Source organism: Ornithorhynchus anatinus, chromosome 2 (genome assembly GCF_004115215.2).
Source record: "Ornithorhynchus anatinus isolate Pmale09 chromosome 2, mOrnAna1.pri.v4, whole genome shotgun sequence".
NCBI lineage: Eukaryota > Metazoa > Chordata > Mammalia > Monotremata > Ornithorhynchidae > Ornithorhynchus > Ornithorhynchus anatinus.
In genome coordinates this window covers 72,858,843-72,880,830 of record NC_041729.1, presented here as the reverse complement: position 1 = coordinate 72,880,830, position 21,988 = coordinate 72,858,843, and the positions used below count along the sequence as shown (strand labels likewise).

General features: G+C 42.1%; 1 protein-coding gene and 1 non-coding gene across 2 annotated transcripts in view; both read right to left on the bottom strand.

Moving 5' to 3' along the window:
• ARID1B (AT-rich interaction domain 1B) overlaps positions 1-21,988 on the bottom strand; it is a 514,902-nt gene that overhangs the window by 402,528 nt on the left and 90,386 nt on the right.
• MIR7419 (microRNA mir-7419) lies at positions 4,652-4,711 on the bottom strand. The gene has a single exon (NR_127405.1). It is a non-coding gene; the product is annotated as a microRNA mir-7419 (primary transcript).

Sequence of the window (21,988 nt, the reverse complement as noted above, 5' to 3'; positions counted from 1 at the left end):
GCCTTGGACTCTGAGCCCTGAGAAGCCTGAAATTCTTTAGCCAAAACACTCTTGTTGATTTTATTATATTTTGTCTATCTGCCCTTGTGTTTTCTGCAATTTTGGTATTGTCACATGGCTCCTTTTATGTCTGCCTCCAGCTACCTCTCCCTCCTTATCTTAGGTACTGAGGCCTTTGAGAGACAGAGATCGTGGCTAATTTCTACCTGTCTAGTCTTCCCCATGCCTTAGGACAGTGCTCTGCACATAGTTATGTGCTTAATAAAAACAGTTGCTTCCAAAAATTGAGGTTGGAAAGAGTATCTTCATTTCCACCTGAAATTGTGGTAAATACTGTTCAGTATATTATAACCAACAAAATACCTCAACTTGCCAATATTTTCTGCACTTTCTGAAGCTCAGAGCCCTAAGGAGTGGTAAGCTAAAATTCATGGGTCTCTCAACAGGAGTCTGAGGCTGCGAAGGAGAAAGGACAGCTGGGTCCTATTTTTGGCCCAGAAATGGAATCCAGAATCACCCTTGATCCTAAATCCAAGCTAGAAATGGAACCCAGGGCACGGTCTGTTTCTATTGTAGGCTTGGTTTCCAAGTTGGACATACAAAGTCACAAAGGATGGATCAGGAGGCCAATAGCACTTTTTAGGGTACAATATAAAGCCCTAGGCAGCCTCTGACCCTCAGATATAATAATAATAATGATGGCATTTGTTAAGCACTTAACTATGTGCCAGGCATTGTACTGAGCGCTGAAGTTGCAAGCAAATTGGGTTGGACACAGTCCCTGTCCCATCTAGGGCTCACAGTCTCAATCCCCATTTTACAGATGAGGTAACTGAGGCCCAGAGAAGTGAAGTGACTTTCCCAAGGTCACAAAGCAGTCAAGTAGCCAAACAGGGATTAGAACCCATGAGGTTCTGACTCCCAGGCTCGTGCTCTACCCACTATGTCATGCTGCTTCTCAAATAGGTTTATATGAAGCAGTGTGGCTCAGTGAAAAGAGCATGGGCTTCAGAATCAGAGGTCATGGGTTCGAATCCCAGCTCTACCACTTGTCAGCTGTGTGACTGTGGGCAAGTCACTTAACTTCTCTGTGCCTCAGTTACCTCATCTGTAAAATGGGGATTATCTGTGAGCCTCACGTGGGACAAACTGATTACCCTGTATCTGCCCCAGCTCTTAGAACAGTGCTCTGCACATAGTAAGTGCTTAATAAATATCAACATTATTATTACTATTATGAACTACTTGGAATGACTTGGAATAACTGATATTTCACTATTATGGACACAACTTAGATTACTGTTTGGCCATATTCTTGTTGGTATTATAGTATCATTCATTGGTCCAGTACCATGCTGAGAACACAATGACTATGAGATAAGATTCTACTACCATGCTGAGTACAACAATGGATAGGAGATAAGATACTATAAAAAAAAAGAGACAACTCTATTTACTCTACTTTCTGCTGGGAGATAATTTAACAACTTTTATTAGATGGTCTCCCAGCCCAGCATAACCTCGTTATATCCGGCTAGACTACCGTTATATCCCGGCTAGACTACTGTGTCAGCCTTCTCTCTGACCTCCCTTCCTCCTCTCTCGCCCCGCTCCAGTCTATTCTTCACTCCGCTGCCCGGCTCATCTTCCTGCAGAAACGATCTGGGCATGTCACTCCCCTTCTTAAACAACTCCAGTGGTTGCCTATCAACCTCCGCTCCAAACAAAAACTCCTCACTCTAGGCTTCGAGGCTCTCCATCACCTTGCCCCTTCCTACCTCTCCTCCCTTCTCTCTTTCTACCGCCCACCCCGCACGCTCCGCTCCTCTGCCGCCCACCTCCTCACCGTCCCTCGGTCTCGCCTATCCCGCCGTCGACCCCTGGGTCACGTCCTCCCTGGGTCACGTCCTCCCGCGGTCCTGGAACGCCCTCCCTCCTCACCTCTGCCAAACTGATTCTCTTTCCCTCTTCAAAACCCTACTTAAAACTCACCTCCTCCAAGAGGCGTTCCCAGACTGAGCTCCTCTTCTCCCTCTACTCCCTCTGCCATCCCCCCTTTACCTCTCTGCAGCTAAACCCTCATTTTCCCCTTTTCCCTCTGCTCCTCCACCTCTCCCTTCCCATCCCCACAGCACTGTACTCGTCCGCTCAACTGCATATATTTTCATTACCCTATTTATTTTTTTAATGAATTGTACATCGCCTCGATTCTATTTAGTTGCCATTGTTTTTACGAGATGTTCTTCCCCTTGACTCTGTTTATTGCCATTGTTCTTGTCTGTCCGTCTCCCCCGATTAGACCGTAAGCCCGTCAAACGGCAGGGACTGTCTCTATCTGTTGCCGACTTGTTCATCCCAAGCGCTTAGTACAGTGCTCTGCACATAGTAAGCGCTCAATAAATACTATTGAATAACCTCTTCTGGCAAATCCCTAAATGCCCGTTATCACAAAGCACTTCTGGATGAAGAAAAACTGTGGCCATTTGGGGAGCTACCAAAACTATTGTCATTATTATTGCTAGCCAGGAGGGTGCAAATACTTATCAGAAAATTCCTGTAGGAAAAAAGAATAGTTATTTTGCAGCGTTTTTTTAATGGTATCTATTAAGTGCTTACTCTGTGCCAGGCACTGGTCTAAACGCTGGGGTAGACCCAAGACAATCAGGTTGGACACAGTCTCTGTCTCCCTTGGGATTTACAATCTCAATCCCCACTTCACAGATTAGGTAACTGAGGCCCAGAGAAGTAAAGTGATTTGCCCAAGGTCACAGAGCAAACGGTGGACCTGGGATTAGAACCAAGATCCTCTGACTCCAGACCTGAGCTCTTTCCACTTGGCCACGCTGCTTCTCTATCCTTCCCAGGGTGATGCTGCAGTAGACCAGACAATCTAAACCCTATTCCCCTCAGATCCAAATCTGAAAATACCCCAGCCTTTAAGGGGTATTTGAAGCTGTAGCAGTCATTATACTATATGAAGGTTTTATAAACCACAGCTGGCACTCCTGTGGAATATTACATAACGCCTTTGTGTAAAACATCCTATTATGCCAAAAATACACACCTGCCATAGTCCCTTTTTCCTTCCCGTTACCCACTAATGTTGAGGTGGCTTTTCGAACTGAAGAATCTTAATTTACTTTGGATGAAGGCTTGGGGAGATGGCTATATTTGTTAAGAATATCTTGAAGGTACAGACTAAAGCAACAAGCGTAACTATTTTCTGATTAACCGATTGTGGCATTATTAAGCACTATGGCATGCCTTATGCACTGTGCTAAGCACCCAAATAGATACAAATAAACAGTTCAATCACAGTACCCATCCCACATGGGACTCACAATCTAAGTCTCTAAAAGAAATTTATGCAACACATGGGTAAAGTGATTCTAGCTTGACTACTATCAAATTTATAGATTTCAATACATCCACAAGCTGCCAATGTATCAGTTTTATATTATCACTTGATTGGAAGAGAAAAACTAATCTGCACGTACTACCATAAACAAGAAATCGACAGTCTTGAGACACATATATCAGAAAACCATCAAAAGTGGACGGCAATCCAAAAAACAAATCACCAAGATGGGCTCATTAAAAACAATGGATAAAAAACTACTGTGCAAAATGCCAACTATTTCACATTAAATAACTCCTCATGGTCTTAACAACATGGAAGCATACAGAAGCCAGGGGACAGGACTCAACCTCTCACATTGCAAATATGTGTCAGTGTATCTGACAAATACTCTTCAACTGCTTCAAAGCCTTATTGAAGGCACATCTTCTCCAAGAGACCTTCCCTGACTAAGTTCCCCTTTCCTATTCCCCATTCCCTTCTACATCACCCTGACTTGCTTCTTTTATTCATCACCCCCTCCAGCCTCACAGCACTTATGCACATATCTGAAATTTACTTATATTAATGTCCATCTCCACTTCTAAACCGTTAGCTCGTTGTGGGCAGGGAATGTGTCCATTTATTGTTATATTGTACTCTCTCAAGCATTTAGTACAGTGCTTTGCACACCGAAAAGGCTAAATACGACTAACAGAATGGATTGAATAAATTAACATTTTATATTTATTTCCCCCAGTACAGTGAAACTCCTTATGGGCTGGCAACTAGTCACGTCTATATTCACTGCTTTCACTTCTTTAGTCTGCACCATGTGGACACTCACTGTGATCTTGCTGTGGACAGGGATTGTCTCACTTTATTGCTGTACTGTATTTTCCCAAGCACTTAGTATAGTGCTCTGCACGCAGTAAGTGCTCAGGAAATACGACTGAAGGAACTTCTACATGCAAATTATATGCAAGGTAAGGCTTAATAATGAGATCAAAGCAATAGTATTTATTGAGCACATACTATATGCAGAGCACTGTACTAAGCACTTGGTAGAGTATGATACAAGAGACATAGCAGACATGTTTCCTACCCACAGCGGTTTAGTGGAGAAAACATGGGCTACTATGACTGCTACTGATTTATATTTTTACTCATCACTACAGAATGAAGAATGGAACTGTCTAAGGGACATATTCAAGGTGAAATTTCAAAGAACTTCCAGCTTGGATATAAGTTCAAACAAGTACCATTTCTACCATCAGGCCCGAAAAAGAAAAAATGGTGCAGAACTGGTAACCACGGTTCAAAGATCTTCTAAACAAGCATCCTTCAAGGACTTGTTTAGAAGGGCTGTGAAGCCTGGACAACCAGGAAAAATGTGAAGTCATTCTTGGCTCCAACTTCTGATGAAGTCAAATTGTGGATTAAGTTATACAAAACAGTGAAGCGTTTGGACCCGAGGACATTACTGCAGAAATCTATAAATGAGGAAGGGGTTTGGCTGTTTACATATATATTGGACTCTTCCCCCATACTCTGGCATACTGACAAAATACCAATGGACCTCACAGACATCTCCATAAAATTGGGCTTTTCCAAGAGAAAGGTAAAATTGACAGTGGATATTAATAATGTAACTCACTGCTGTTCATTGCCAGCAAGATACAGACATAAGAATATAATTCTCGAAGCAACTACCATCTGAATGGAAATGTAGCTTCAGACTCAAATTTAGTACCACAATACAAGCAGTACAAAAATACGTTCAGAAACCCTATACTGCTACATTGAATCTGGAGAGGTGACAAAAATCAAAATACTTCTATTGGTCCTTCAAATTAAAAAGAGACACAAATAATAAAATGCTGTCTCCTTCACAAACACATATTTTCCCCCATACTTTGAAATATCCCCAAATACATTTTTATATATTCAAAACACTCTAGAGCATTTAGGTACCCAAACTCCATAACCTGTTAGAAAGCAAGAAAGAGTAGTGGGCGGTAGGAGAGAAAAGAATTCAAGAGCAAACAAGTCTTCATAATTTTGCTAGTCCCTTCCCTGAACACACACACATGCCAAAATACAGCAGGACAGTGTTTAGGTACATCTAGGAAAATGCTTGTATTATTCCACTGGTCCAATGAACAGAGACATAGTTTTCCTAATTTTATCGTTGTAATCCATGGCTGACTGATTGTCAGACCAGTGCCAAGCACAGGTTCCCATTTGAATGACATATGGATTTAACCAACCAGAGAGATATTAGAACACTGAAAAATCACACACACACACACACACACAAACGCAAAAAAACCCAAAAAAACACTGAAAATCACACACTGAACAAGAATACAAAATGTCAAATTAGCTCTGGCTCACCCATAAATTTTGGAACCCATTTCAAACCCTTCTGTGAGTGATTTTTACATGGAATATTTTTCAAGCCTTCTCTAGCACAATGCCAAAAAATAATGCTACTTAAGAATCATATTTATCACTAAAGGGCAAGAAGAGAGAACTAAGAATAAGGTACTAGAATACAGCCACTGGATTGATGTTAAAGTGGTGCTTACTGCAACATAACTCAGTTGGCCTAGACATATATGAAGGATGGATAAAGTGACCCTGACTTTGGAAACTTGAAGCAGGCAAGGAGACACGGTTCCTGAGGGAATCGTAAAATGATAGGCCCAATAAGTCCACAGAAAAGGCAAGTAACTGGGATAGGAGTCAAGGTAGCAAAGCAGACCTGCTCAGAAAGACACAGATGTGTTCATGCCTTTTACACGCATCCACAGATAATGTTTGGCAAAGAACAAGTTAGCAGCAGCAGCCAAACTCAGCTACAACTGGTTTCCAGAATTCCCACCTATAACTGGTTTCCAGAATTCCCACCACAGCTGCCTGAAAGGGTCTCTGGAGATGGAGGAGGAAAGAATCAAGGAGGGAGAATGAAGGGCTGGTGGTTTGGGTTTTTCACTTACCTTCTGCTGCTAGGTTTTCTAAATACCTCCATGGTCCCCACAAGCAGAAAGTGAAGCTCATCAGTCCCTACAGAGTTTTGGCAAATGGTGGCGACATTCATTCATTCAGTCGTATTTACGGAGGGCTTACTGGATGCAGATCACTGTACTAAGCACTTGGAAAGTACAATTAGCAATAGAGACAACCCCTGCCCACATCGGGCTTACAGTCTAGAAGACATGGGAATACAGTGTGGGATTGTCCACTCAAAGGACATATTAAAGGTGGGTGGTAGGATTTCAAGGAAGTTCCAGCATGGAGCTGAAGTGCCAGCACTCAGGAAGGGTATTCAGAAGAAACATAATCAGGATTTACTGAAGAACATCAAGAACAGAAATTCTTCTTTGCAATGGAGCATTTTTACAGGGGCAATGGGTAATTTATGAAGAGCATTTCCTGTGGAAAAATATATACTTAAATCTTTGGAGAGCTAACCTAAAATTAAAAGCCAAGCTAACATTAGTGAAACCTACATCACAAAGACAGGCACATGCTATTTGTCCCATCACGGAGTCAGACTCTACTACTCTCCCAAATCCAGGTATGGCTTCACCCCCAGATCCTACACACTACTGCTTTTCATAGAGGGGTCTAAAGGCAGTCCCTCAAACTGAATCGGGTTGGGGGCTTGATAAGTGGGGAGACTATAGTAGACTACCTGGCTAATTACAAGGCCCATCAGGAAGCATGCATAATAATGCCACCTCGCAGCAAAAAAAAAAAAAAAAATTGCACAAATTCAACTCGATAATTTAAACTTTATTTTTGCTGAATTGGAACATAAAGTAGTAGCATCAAATCTCCTTAACAGCAAACTAATAAATGAGTCAAATACCTCTGATGCAATTCAGACATCATAAATTCCATGCATTTTTTTCCAATCTAGCATTAAATCATCTATCTACCCGGAAACATCTTCAGCAGAGACCAATAAAGCATACAGAGAAAAGAGTGGAATTTGTTCAGGCAAAAGCATCACACCACCAATGAGACAAAGGAAGTGAGAAGCAAACAGTGAGAAAAGAGGGAGCCAGAAGACCTCAGTTCTAATCTCGGCTCCACCACTTGCCTGCTGGGTGACCTTGGTCAAGTCATTTAAATTCTCTGTGCCTCAGATTCCTCATATGTAACTGACCCTTGCAACTTAATTTGATTACGCTGCATCTACCCCAGCATTTACTTAGTATAGTGGGTGGCACACAGAAAGTGCTTAACAAATATCACTACTAATACCATCATTAGAAACTACCCCTAATGGTTCCCACTCTAATGGACAAATAATAATGTTGGTATTTGTTAAGAGCTTACTATGTGCAGAGCACTGTTCTAAGTGCTGGGGGAGATACAGGGTAATCAGGTTGTCCCACGTGAGGCTCACAGTTAATCCCCATTTTACAGATGAGGGAACTGAGGCACAGAGAAGTGAAGTGACTTGCCCACAGTCACACAGCTGACAATAAGGCTCATAACCTTCAGAAACAGACACCGGTCATTCATTGGGTTTTGCAGATGCCTGCATATTTAAGTCTTTTCTGTATGTCAAACAAAGGGGGTACTATAGTAACAGAGTCAATCTATCAACAGTATTTACTGAGCACTTACTGTGTGCAGAGCATTGTACTAAGTGCTTGGGAGAGTACAGTGCAACAGAGTTGATAGACATCATCTCTGCCTACAACGAGCTCACAATCTAGATGGATCTCAAATCAAGTAAACAATAAAATATGAAGGTCAGTGAAAACAAAATGAATTCTTGCCATTTGCTATGCATACTCTCAACTTCAAATTCTTCACCCTTTGATTCTTCTCTTGCCTTTGCTTTTTGCAACCTGATTTGTCAAACCTGCCACTGGTTTCTGATATGACTGAATGAATAAACCAACTTTCTGGCCTCCACCATAGAGTAGTCATTACCCCAGGGAGGAAGCAACTTTTACTTCAAAGGCTCTTCTGCTTCCCACTCCCTCCTACTTATTATTATGATAACTGTAAAGCACTTACTATCTGTCAAGTACTGCTCTCAGCATTGGTGTAGACACAAGTCAATCATGTCAGACAGAGTCCCTGTTCCACAAGGGGTTCACAGTGTAAGGAAGAGGAAGAACTGCCATTGAATCCCCATTTTACAATGAGAAAACTGAGACACAGAAAAATTGAAGTCATACAGCAGGCAAGTGGCAGAACTGGGATTATAACCCTGGTCCTCCTACTTCCAGACCCCTTCTCCTTACACTAGGCCATGATGTTACTTACATTGTGAGCTCCATGTGGGAAAAGGACTGTGTCTAATCTGTTTATCTTGTATCTACTCCTGAATTTTTGTATTTGCACAACACACAATAAGTGTGCTCTTTTTTTTGTTTTGTTAATGGTACATTTTCAATATGTCAGGCACTGCGCTAAGTGCTGGTGTGGATACCAACACATCAGCTTAGACATAGTCCCTGTCCCATATGGGTCTCAAAGTCTTAATCCCCATTTAAAGTTGGGGAAACTGAAGCACAGACCAATGTCTTGCCTGAGGTCACACAGCAGACAAGTGATAGAGGGGGCATTAGAACCCAGACTCTCAGGCCTGTGCTCTTTCCACTAGGCTACAGAGCTTCTCTTAACTATTATTATTATTACCCCTCAGCTAACCCTACAGCGAACCCAAAGCAGTACTGCCAAGTCACCATCCTTACCTGCAACATTGCTACTGCTACATCTCTCCCTCCAGGGGCTCAGGTCCACCTGTCCAGCAGTCTTCAAATTCAGCAGTTCCCAAGCCAATTGGGAGCCATTCCCGGGCTTCCAATAGACTAAGACTAAACTCTTTGGCTCGCCTTACTCACCTAAGTCACCACTCTTCTCTCAGACTTCAAAAACTTCCCCCCACACCCTCCCCTTATCACAAATATTCCTAATGCTTGGCCTCTCATCCTGAAATTTCTTGCCATAAGCTATACACCTTCTCTTCCTTATAAAAAAACCACTTAGAATCATATCCATTTATTTAATCAAATTTATTGAGCACTTACTGTGTGCAGAGCATTGTACTAAGCATTTGGGAGAGTACGACATAACGATAAACAGACAGAGTCCCTGCCCACAACGAGCTTACAGTCTAGAGGGGCCTTCTCCACAAGGGCCTCCTTTCCATGGCTAATCTGCAAATTCTGCAACGCACAACGCAGTTAAGCAGCAAGCAAAGCAGACATGCACTAATTATGCAGGATATATACATCATGTGTGTGTACTGCAGTATGTGTGTGCACTGCAGTACATATTAGCCATGTCAATTTTTTTTGTCTGAATATTTACTTTCATTCATTCATTCAGTCATATTTATTGAGCGCTTACTCTGTGCAGAGTGATTGGAATGTACAGTTCAGCAACAGATAAGAGAAAATCCCTGCTCAACAACGGGCTCACAGTCTAAATGGGGGAGACAGATAACAAAACAAAATAAGTAGTCTGGCGTCAATATCCTCAAGATAAATAGAATCATAGATATATACACATCATTAACAAAATAAAGAGACTGATAAATAATATATACGAATATACACAAGTGCTGTGGGGAGGGGAAGGGGGGAGAGCAGAGGGAGAGGAGGGAGTAGGGGGAATGGGGAGGGGAAGAGGAGTGGAGGGAAAGGAAGGGCTCAGTCTGGGAAGGACTCCTACATGCATGCATGTTACATGCACATCTTGGGCTCAACAAGTGATTTACCATACCAAGATATCAGTCATTTGCTCTCTGCCTTGCCCTGTGAGTACTGTTTTGGGCACAGGTATCTGTTTTAGTTCATTTAATGTCTTATTTAAATGCCTCTCTGTCTCTGCTGTGATGCTTACTAATTATACATAGGACTTCCCCCTTGTCAATCTTGGTTATTCACTCATCACTGATATGCACACAAATGTACTGAATCCTTTCATGTACTTTTATCTGTGTACTTATTCAGATGACAATTTGAGATTGTAAGCATCTAAAATGCAACGACTTCTAAGTAACTTGTCTTGTATAGTGCCTAGAACAAGAACCTAAGCATGTGGATATCTTTTATATGTGCGTGTGTGTGTATATACATATCTGCCTAGAAACATACACACATACAGACATATGCACATATACGGCTATATAGATATATATAGATCCTCAGTTTTGAAGATCATGCTACTGATGGTGAACTTCACTGACAAGTGTGTGTGTGGCTACAAGGCTAACGCAGGACCCAAAGTCTCAGCCACATGCATCCACAAAAAGATTGTCCCTCGTTGTGATGCTATGCTTAATGTTTGCAGAACCTGTTACTGTTTTGTTTTTCTCCTTGTTTCTCATTCCCCTTTTATTCAAAAAGATCCACTCTTTTCTTGATATCAGTGCCTCATGCTGGTCTAACCTGAGCAAGACACCCAATTTCACCTTGGATGCAGCACTGACTGAGAATGTTTTACACCATCCTTAAAACACTTCCACAATCTTCCTTGCTTTCACACTCCCCAATTTCAGCTCTCCCTAGAGTCATACCATTGCTCATTCTCACTGATCATTCCTGGTATATCTATGCTAAGGTGCACAGACCTGTGTTGCCACGAGTCTGACTGCTGTCTATAACATCCATTGCTTGTGACAAGATCAAGGAAAATGTGATATAAGCTCCTTGTGGGCAGGGAATGTGTCTATCACAAGAAGCAGTATGGTATAGTAGCTACAGCAAGGGCCTGGGGGTCAGAGGTCATGGGCTCTAATCCTTGCTTCACCACTTGTCTATGTGACCTTGGGCAAATCACTTTGCTTCTCTGGGCCTGTTACCTCATCTGCAAAATGGGGATTGAAACTGGGAGCTCCAAGTGGGTCAGGGACTGCGTCCAACCCAATTTGCTTATATTCACCCAGGTGCTTAGTACAGTGCTTGGCACACAGTAATCATTTAACAAATAGCATAATTTTTATTATTATTACCAACTCTGTTGTACTGTACTCTCCCAAGTGGTTAATACAATGCTCTTCACAGAGCAACCACTCCAATACTATTGATAGATTGACTAATGATGAAAAACAAAAACCTACTGGAATGGCAACTTCAAAAGAAAAAAAAACTAGGTGGAGAAAGAAGAGAAAGAAAAATAGTGCTTTTAAACTTTAAAAAGGTACTATATTTAAAAATTTGGGAATTCATTTTCCACAGTAATATTAGGTGTCAGGACGGAAAATTTAGTCTCCAATCATAGAAAGCAATCCTTACGACAGAAGGGCTTAATATGTAATATAAACATGTTAGCAATGAAATGTACAACACAGGAGATTTCCATCACATTTATTGCATGTGTTAGCCAAAACTCAGCAGTACTGAAATCACTAGAGCTGCAGTAAAATACCACTATAATATTAAATCACAACCAAAAAAGTGGCACTGAGCCATCCACACAGAAAAAATAGGAATATGGACTAAAGAATGTAGCAGTTTTTTTGGGTGCCCTTATGTATTCTAAGTCATGTCAAACAGCAGCTCAGTGGTTAAAAAAAATGATGCTTCTTAACTGCAGCATATTTTGGCTTCTTGCCTAGGGAGGATATGGGAGTAGAAAATAATGACTTTAAAATGCTGACTGAAATCTTGGTTTTCTCTTACTGGCAAATACAATGTGAAACCAAGTTGTCAAAAAATTAGTGTTCAGTCAAATATCTTCCTTTTCCATCACTCAGACCTTGTAATTGAGCCTTATGTACCAGATAATTATGTATAAAATATGAGAATTATTCCTTACTTTGGGCAGAAATGAAATCTGCAGTTTGGGAAACAAAACCACCAGCTTGAAAGTTCAGCACAGTTACTGGGGAGCATACGGTGTTCAATTAGCACATTTTAAAGCTCCTATCAAAACATGACTGTACAAAACATATTCTCAATCACTTTACTGGGAGAATTTTGAACTTGAAAATGTATGACTTTCTACTTCCCACTCAAATTCAATAGTGTGAATGTTATCTGCTGAAGATACATATTCATTTACTAACAAATTTACAATAGGTCACACTCAGGTAACTTAAGATGGACTTTTGAATTGTAATAATAATAATGTTGGTATTTGTTAAGTGCTTACTATGTGCAGAGCACTGTTCTAAGTGCTGGGGTAGATCAGGTTGTCCCACGTGAGGCTCACAATTAACCCCCATTTTACAGATGAGGTAACTGAGGCACAGAGAAGTGAAGTGATTTGCCCACAGTCACACAGCTGACAAGTGGCAGAGCCAGAATTCGAACCCATGATCTCTGACTCCCAAGCCTGGGCTCTTTCCACTGAGCCATGGATGCACTTCGAAAGATAACACCGGGTGCTCTCTCTCGAGCAGAATGCACTACAACAAACAAGCATCTAATAAAAGACAATACTCTCCAAATATCAAAACTATGCTTTACCTCATTTCCCTGATCACATTTAGCTTTATATGACAGATAAAATGGGTCAAAGAAATGTAACCACAGAAGGTTACTCCAAGGAAGAGGTTTTACAGTTAACCTTAAAACAGTCTACATCTACTTTAACATTCAATTTTACTTCTTCCTCCCAAGTCAACAGTAGCTATTGAAAGCTGTGGGCAGACCACTGATATAAGCATTGGGAGAGTACATGAGAATTAGTGGACATGATCTTTACCTTCAAGGAGCTTACAATCAAGCAGAGGAAACAGGCTCTAATTAATTAGAGAGAGAAGGAAAAAGAAATATACCCAAGTGCTACAGTGGGATGAGTAGCCAAGTGATTAGGTAGCATGGAAACGCTGAAGCGGCAGTTGGGATAAAGAGTGGAGAGAAAAGAGATTAATCAGTGAAGGTCTCCAAGGGGAGATAGGAGTACAGCACTGAAGATGGGGAGAGCAGAGGTCTGCCAGGGGCGGAGGGGGGAAAGAACTTCAAACAGGAGGGAGGTCTTGTGCAAGGTCAGTAGCAGGAGAGGAGAGAATGAGGCACAGTGGTCATCCACTAAGCTGTCAACTGAGGGCAGGGATTGTGTCTACTGACTTTGCCAACCACTAAATACAGGACTAGGCACACAAAGTGCTCAATAAATACGGCTGATTAGTTGATTAATTAAGAGGTTGACTTGAAAGGAAGAAAGTATGTCAGGTTGCCGGGGGGGGGGGGGGGGGGGCGTAGTGGGAGAGTGGATGAGTAGGAGGAAGAGAGCTGAGTGCCTTAAAGAAGGGGGTGAGGAGTTTCTCATTGATAAGAAAGGAATGGACACCCAATCGATGGTATTTATTGAGTGCTTACTATTTGCTCTCTCATTCACACCACATATCCAATCCGTCACCAACACCTTGCCGGTCTCACCTGCACAATATCGCCAAGATCCACCCTTTCCTCTCCATCCAAACATTACCGTGCTGGTACAAGCTCTAAGATCTCATAATATCCCGACTGGATTATTGTGTCAGCCTACTCACGGATCTCCCTTCCTCCTGTCTCTCCCCACTCCAGTCTATTCTTCATTCTGCTGACCGTATCATTATCCTACAGAAATGCCCTGGGCATGTCACTCCCCTCCTCAAAAACCTCCAGTGGTTGCCTATCAACCTTCGTGTGTAACAAAAACTCCTCACTCTTGGCTTCAAAGCTCTCCATCACCTTGCCCCCTCCTACCTCACTTCCCTTCTCTCTTTCTACTGCCCTCCCTGTACACTCCACTCCTCTGCCGCTCACCACTTCATGGTCCCCTGTTCCCGCCTATCCTGCCATCAACCTCGGGCCCACATCCTACCACTGTACTGGAATGTCCTCCTTCCTCACATCCTCTTCAAAGCCCTACTGAGAGCTCACCTCCTCCAGGAGGCCTTCCCAGACTGAGCCCCCCTTTCCCTCTGCTCTTCCTCCACTCCCCATTCTCCCCCCCAGCCCTCTGCTCTTCCCCCCCTTCCCCTCCCTTCAGCACTATGCATATTTGTATATATTATTTATTACCCTAATCATTTTGTTAATGATAATGCATATCTCTATGATTCTATTTATCTTGATGATGATGTTTTGTTATGTTTTGCTTTGCTGTCTGTCTCCCCCGTTTAGACTGTGAGCCCATTACTGGGCAGGGATTGTCTCTACCTGTTGCCAAATTGTACATTCCAAGCACAGTGTACAGTGCTCTGCACATAGTAAGTGCTCAATAAATACTACTGAATGAATGCAGAGCACTGTACTAAGCTCTTGGGAAAATACAATACAGTTGGTAGACAAGTTCCCCACCCACAACCAGTGGAGGTTTTTGAAAAGTGGGGTGGCTTGCAAAATGACATTTAGAAAAGGATGTAGGAGGCAGAAGGAAAAGTGAACTGTAAAATCCATTTTTCAGTAAATCACATAAGAACATAAAAAAATGCCACAGGTGAGACTAATTATCTTTATAACCTATTTGGGCACAGACAGTGGCAACTAATGTGTTCATTAAAAAAAATTACTCCAATAGTGGATTACGTTTACATATAAACAGGCCTTGACTATCAAACAGAATGGACACCAAAATGTAGGATGTAGCTATTTGCTTAGATTGTGACCCTCCACCTCCACCCCACGTGACAGGGACCATGCCTAATTCCCACCTGTATTTTCTCTTCATTCAATCTCACTTTGTACAATGCTCTACACATGGTAACTGCTTAACAAATAGTATTACTGCTACTACTACTTCTACTACTTGCTCTTACTAAAACAAAATTGGAAAAATGAGACCCATCAAGAGGCCCTAAGAGAAAGAGATGTAGCTAGACCCCAGTGGACATGACAAAATCTCTCTCAAACAGCACTACTAGCACTTAGTAGCACTGAATTCTCTAGTCACCCACATCAGGTATCAACCAATCAATGGTATTTATTGAGCACTTTCCATGTGCAGAGCACTGTACCAGGCACTTGGGAGAGTACAATACAACAGAGAGTAGCAGTGTGACCTAGTGGATAGAGCATTGGCCTGGGAGTCAGAAGGATCTGGGTGTAATCCCAGCCCCACCACTTGTCTGCTGTGTGAACTTGGGGAAGTCACAACTTCTCTGTGCCTCAGTCATCTCATCTGTAAAATGGGGATTAAGACTTGAGCCCCATGTAGGACAGGGACTGTGCCTAACCTGATTAGCTTTTATCTACCCCAGTGCTTAGAAAAGTGCCTGAAACACTGTAAGCACTTAAAGCACATTTTTAAAAAACCCAAAAAGAATAGAGCTGGTAGACATATTCCCTGCCCACAGCAAGTTTACAGTCTGGAGACGAGCTTATAGAATGGAGGTTTATCTATCAATACGAATTCTCTACCCACTTATGGGTATAAATTGTAGGCTCACTGTGGACAGGGAATGTGTCAGTTAACTGTTATACTGTACTTTCCCAAACAGTACAGTACTCTGCACACAGGTAAGCACTTAGTAAATACAACTGAACTCACCAAGATTGGTAAATAGCAATAAACAATCTCTTAAAACTACTATAGTGTCTAAATTCAGCAATAGGTATGGAAGGGAGAAATGCTAAATAATAGAGGCTGGTACGGAGGGCATGCCATAGCAATGGAGGTAGGGAGCTTGCTGCTCAATGCTCAGACATCTTATTAGCCAGGATCCATATAGATATTCCAAATACTGAAAAGCAGGTTGGCTTACTGGAAAGAAAGGAGTTAGAGGACCTGGGTTCTAACTCCAGCTCTGACATTTATCCGTATGACCTTAGGCAAGTCATTTATTTTCTCTATGCCTCAGTTTCCTCGATTGTAAAATGGGGATTTAATACCTGTTCTCCCTCCTATTTAGACCTTGAGCACTCTGTGGGACGGAGACTGAGTCCAACCCAATTAGCTAGTGTATCCCAGCACTTAAAACAGTGCTTGACACAGTGTAAGCGCTTAACAAATACATAGCTATTATCTTGAGAAAAGAACAAGCAACTGGAAAGTACAACTATCTAACCTTGATTTTCCTGACATAGTTCTCTCCTCATCCTCCTCTTAGTTCTCTGATAAATAATTCCCACTTTCTTTTGCCAGCTCCTCCTACTTCCCAATTGTGCGTGCCCATCAACACTCTGTTCTGGATTGCCTTCTCTCATAAATTTACACTAGTTGCCTTGGGGAGCTGATCCGCTCCCACAGCTTCAACTACCACCTCCGTGTGACTGACTCCCAAATCTATCCCACAGCCCTGACTCCTCTCCTCCAACATCCTGCCTTTCTTCCTGCCTCCTGGCTATCTCCAAATTGTATGTCCCTCCAGCAGCTCAAGCTCAATATGTCCAAAACTGAACTCATTTTCCCTCCTGAATCCTGGCCTGTACCTAACCTCCCATCCCAGCTGACACCACCACCATCATCTTCCACAACTCTCAACCTCATAAATCCAGGCATTATCTTGGACTCCTATTTTTCAACCCCTATATTCAGTCTGTGGACAAACCCTGTCAGTTCTTCCTCCTTCAAAACACCTCCAGAAGCTGCTATTTCTTCTCGCAACAGCCAGCGCAGTGGCGCAGGAATTGGCCGAATCTTAGCTTGACTCCTTGCTGATCTCCGGCTTCCAATATTCCGAAGTGCACTCTGGTGCCTAGACCATTTTTCAAAAATGACTTTCTGAACACATCTCTCATAGAGAGAACACATAGAGAAGCAGCGTGGCTCAGTGGAAAGAGCATGGGCTTTGGAGGCCAGGCTCATGAGTTCGAATCCCAGCTCTGCCACTTGTTGGCTGTGTGACTGTGGACAAGTCACTTCACTTCTCTGTGCCTCAGTTCCCTCATCTGTAAAATGGGGATTAAGACTGTGAGCCCCACGTGGGACAACCTGATTCCCCTATGTCTACCCCAGTGCTTAGAACAGTGCTCGGCACATAGTAAGCGCTTAACAAATACCCACATTATTATCTCTCCGCACTCATCAAAAACCTCCAACAGTTGTCCATTCCACTCTGTATCATGCAGACACTCCCATACAGAAGCTCTAATACACTCAATCAGCTTTCTCCCTCCTACTATCCATGTTTTTCACCCACTACATGCCAATCTATCAATCCTTTACTGGTATTTGCTGAGTGCTACATGCAGAACATTGTGCTAAGAGCTTCAGAGAGTAAAATAGAATTAGCAGACACACTCCTTGACCACAATGAATTTAGCAGCTCACTCTCGCCATTCTTTTCAAGTTAGCCTACTCACACACAGTGTCTTGTTCTCGTCTCTCCCAAGGGCAGCCACTTAATTATCCCTTCCCTTCCTCTTCACTTGTGACATAATCCCTGCTCTCCCCACCTTCCAAACCCTACTAAAATCACATTTCTTCCAGGACGTCTTTCCTGTCTGAATTCTAATCCCCCTCTTTTATGGCCAGCAATTGCCATTTCAATACTTCTGTGCCACTCAATAATACTAAATAATTCAATTTGTTAAGCACTTACTATGTGCCAAACACTATACTAAATGTCTGTACTACACTGTCGGACATGGTACCTGTTCTACATGGGGGTGGCAGTCTAAACGGGAGGGAGAACACATAGTGAATATCCCTTTTGCAGATGAAAAAACTGATCTTACAGAAGTGACTTAGAGAAGGTAACGTACCAGGCCACTGACAGGACCGGGATTAGAACCCAATCCCAACCTCTTTTCACTAGGCCACTAAGCCACACTTCTTCCCAACTAAGCATGTAACTAGAGTCTGTCTCTCCTGCTTTATTTTTAAACTCCTTGAAGGCAGGCATTATATCTGCTAATTCTCCTGAATTCTTCCAAGTGCTCTACACACAGTACACATTCAATAATTCAGATTGATTGAAGCCCCCAAAGTGAAAAGCTGGGGCTGAAATACAACCACCTCTATAGCATGACTAGCAGACACGACCAGTCTACTATCGGTGGAAGGGAAACACTAGTTTCCTACCCTTGCCCTGATAACCCTGTGAGAGAAACTCTCAACTTGGAGGTAAACAGTGCTTGAAATTACAATTTGGGCATCACTTGCTTAAAAATGAAAGAGTTCTGAAACACAAAGACAAACTGAAAAACAAATTTCAGAATGAAGAGAAAGGAACTAGAGAAGCTTTAATTGAGAGATAAATCAACCAAAAGCTTTTGACCTCCCACACTGTCTGAAAAAGAAGCATAAGTAAAAGGCATTCTTTTGCTGGAGAAAAACACATGGCATGTAGCAAAAGGAGGTGTTATAGTATGAAAGAGGCATAAAAGACTGCCTTATTCCCAATACCAAATTCCTCTTAAAGAACCCCAGAAACAACACCAACCAAATTTTGCAACTGAATTCATTGCTGCAAGGTGGAGTCAGAGATCCTATGAATTAGAGCTAAATAGACCTTTCTCCAGAGGTACAAGCATGGCAAACATTAACAAAGGTGCTTTGGACCAGCAGACTAAGCACCGGGTAAGTTTGGGTTAAGTCTTCTTATTTCTTGTCCTATGACTTGATGCATTCAAGTCATTTTATTTCTCAGGGTGTCATTTCCTTCACCTGTAAAACAGCAATATTAACACTGTCCTAATATACCTCATGGGAGTGCTGTGAGGAATATGTAATTAGTGATCCTAAACACTGTGTAATTTCCAAAGGGCTATGTTACTACTAGTAATTAAGGAAGAAAATACAAAAAACCGACCTCAATTCCTCCTGTAAATGAGCGCCCAGCATTTGGCCAAATGGTGTTCTCCAAGAGATCTGTCACTGACCATGTCTCTACGAGACCAAAACCTCAAATCCATGTTTCTTAGTGGCACAAACATTTCCAGATTCATTTTGATCAGGCAAAAGTGGGGTTTCCAGCAACTGGTTTTTTTTTTTTAAGGCGGATTATTTCCAGATTGGTTAAAATATGTTTGAGACTGTGCCCAGCATAGATTTTTGACCACGTGACTTTGTGTGTGTTTGTGTGTTAGTGTTTTGTTTTTGGGGGGGCGGGGAGCGGAAGGGAAGGCGGTGTGTGTATTTAGTCCTCCCGACTGGTCCAGGAAAATATGCGCTGCTGCCCTCTCTGCCTTGAACCTGCCCAGACTCTGAGAATTGTCCTGAGTTTCAGCACTGCACATTCTGGGCCTAACATCCTGGTCCCTCAAGACCTCGGTTTATAGGGTCAGGTCAAATTCAGCCAGGTTCAGCCTAGGCATGTTGAGCTGCCCCCCTCCCTGCTGCCTGGAAGGAGTGGAAGATGCAAATGGGAAGGAGTTGAAAGTATTTTAAATATACATTAAAATCTCTTCCTTGTTCTGGCTCCCTTCTCAGAAAGTCAGAACAAAGAACATATCAACCCCATGGAGATGCTGCAGAGCCGGGGCAACTGGCCTCCTAGGGAAGAGGCATGATTTCCCTGCAGGTCAGCCCTTCTAAACACCATCTTTTATTTTTTCCGGTACGGGAGATGCTGGACCCTATGTCTTGGGCTGAAGCATGGGAGGTTTGTGACCAAGACGGGCCACCCAAAATTGGTCTGAACAGGACTCCAGCCTATTGTTTCTCAGCACATCAGGGAGGTGAAGAGCAAAACCAGATGAGACCAAATGTTATTCATCCATCATGGGGATGAACTGACTTCAGTCAATCACTGGAATTTATTGAGCACTTACTATATGTAGAACAGTGTACTGTAAATAAGGCTTTGGGAGAGTACAATAAAACATGACATAATGAAGCCCCTTTGGCCCAATATACAGAGCATAGGCCAGGGAATCAAGAGATCCGAGTTCTAATCCCACCTCTGCCAATTACTCATAGGGTAATCTAGGGGAAGTCACATGACTTCTCTGTGCCACTTCTCTGCCTCAAATGTAAAATGGGAATTTGATGCCTGTTCTCCTTCCTACTTAGACCGTAAGCCCCACAAGAAACAAAGATAATGTCCAACCTGATTAATTTGTATCTACTCCAGCATTTCAAATGGTGCTTGACATTATGATTAGTGCATAATGATAATAATAACAGTAGTTTCCAGGCCATTCTCTGGGGCATGTCCCACTTGACTAGTGGAACATCACTCTGCAAACATTACCCTGATCTTCATGACACTCTTCCCGCAAACAATGACTTGGTCCTGAATGTTAAATTTGAAATAAGGAAGGAATGAAATTTGACCCTCCAGGTATGTTCTCTGACACACTGTTGAGAAAATAGTATGGAAAATGATTTAAGCAGACTCTGACAAGTATTGCTGCTTCTTAAGAACCAAATAGGAACAGTTCATATTCTCAAAGGAAAAGTTTGGGGTGATAACTTTCACATGTAACATAATATTTTCTATTAAAGACTTAAAATAGCATCAGCTTGGTATAATTAGTTAATATTTCAAAAACTAGATCTATCCCTTCCATTGCAAGCTATTAAAAATACGGATGACTAACCGTGATTAATTCAACTGATATCATACTACCCCTGTGCCAAGTACTATTACTTGCTATCTTTTTCGCCTACATTTTTGCCCAGATTTACCTAGGAGCAAAGAGTTCAGAGCAGCAAGAGAGTTCAAGGCTCATTTGACTTAATCGGCTTTCCTATCCTGTTGGTGAATTTTACGTACCCATGCCAACAAATACAGAAATTCCACAGAAGAGTCAAGATGAGACATATTTTAAAAGCAATGGCTTTTTTTTCATATGCATATCCATAGCTTATCTTCTCTCAAAAGTAGAAATTTTCACTTGAAATTTCCAGTTACAAAATTAGGGAGATGGGCACCAAATCTCTCAAGGAAAATAACTGAGTCCCAGGCATTTATCCAGAAGAAAAAAGGTTTCAGGTAACCAGAAATTAGAAATAACATCCACAAAACAGCACATAAAGAGAGTTAACGATGGTTGTTTAATATATCTGTTTAAGGATCATTTCAATGGTCATTGCCTTGCTTTAAGTTGGAGATACATTTATTTAAATAATTCTTCTAATAAAATCTTCTAATAAAATTGCAGTCGCTGCTTCTACTCAACCCTAAAAATGATTGGGTACACAGGACACACTCCTTTGTTTAAACACATTTTCACATAATTAACGCCAAGAACCAAATTACGCGTTGTGTTTTACCTTACTATACAAGTGAAATGTTTAACAATAATAAATTTGGTGTAAACTTTGAATGATAGGTGCTTAAAGAATGGACATGTTCCGATTAGCAAACATATACACCACTGTGAAGAAAAATGTATGTCCTCGAAGAAAAAAGAAAAAACAAGAATCAAACTTTAAATTTGGCCCAGCTTATTCCAAGGTTGTTCATTAGCACAGGTTACCCTGGGGAAGATTTGTATATAGGCAAACTAGACCCTTTTAGACCCCAAGTTACCTCTGGGCATGTCACTCCCCTCCTCAAAACCCTCCAGTGGTTGACTATGAACCAAAACTCCTCACTCTTGGCTTCAAAGCTCTCCATCACCTGGCTCACTCCTACCTCACCTCCCTTCTCTCCTCTGCTGCTAACCTCATCACGATGCCTCGTTCTTGTCTGGCCCACTGTCGACCCCTGACCCATGGCTCAGTGGAAAGAGCATGGGCTTGGGAGTCAGAGGTCCACCACTTGTCAGCTGTGTGACTTTGGGCAAGTCACTTCACTTCTCTGAGCCTCAGTTACCTCATCTGTAAAATGGGGAAGAAGACTGTGAGCCC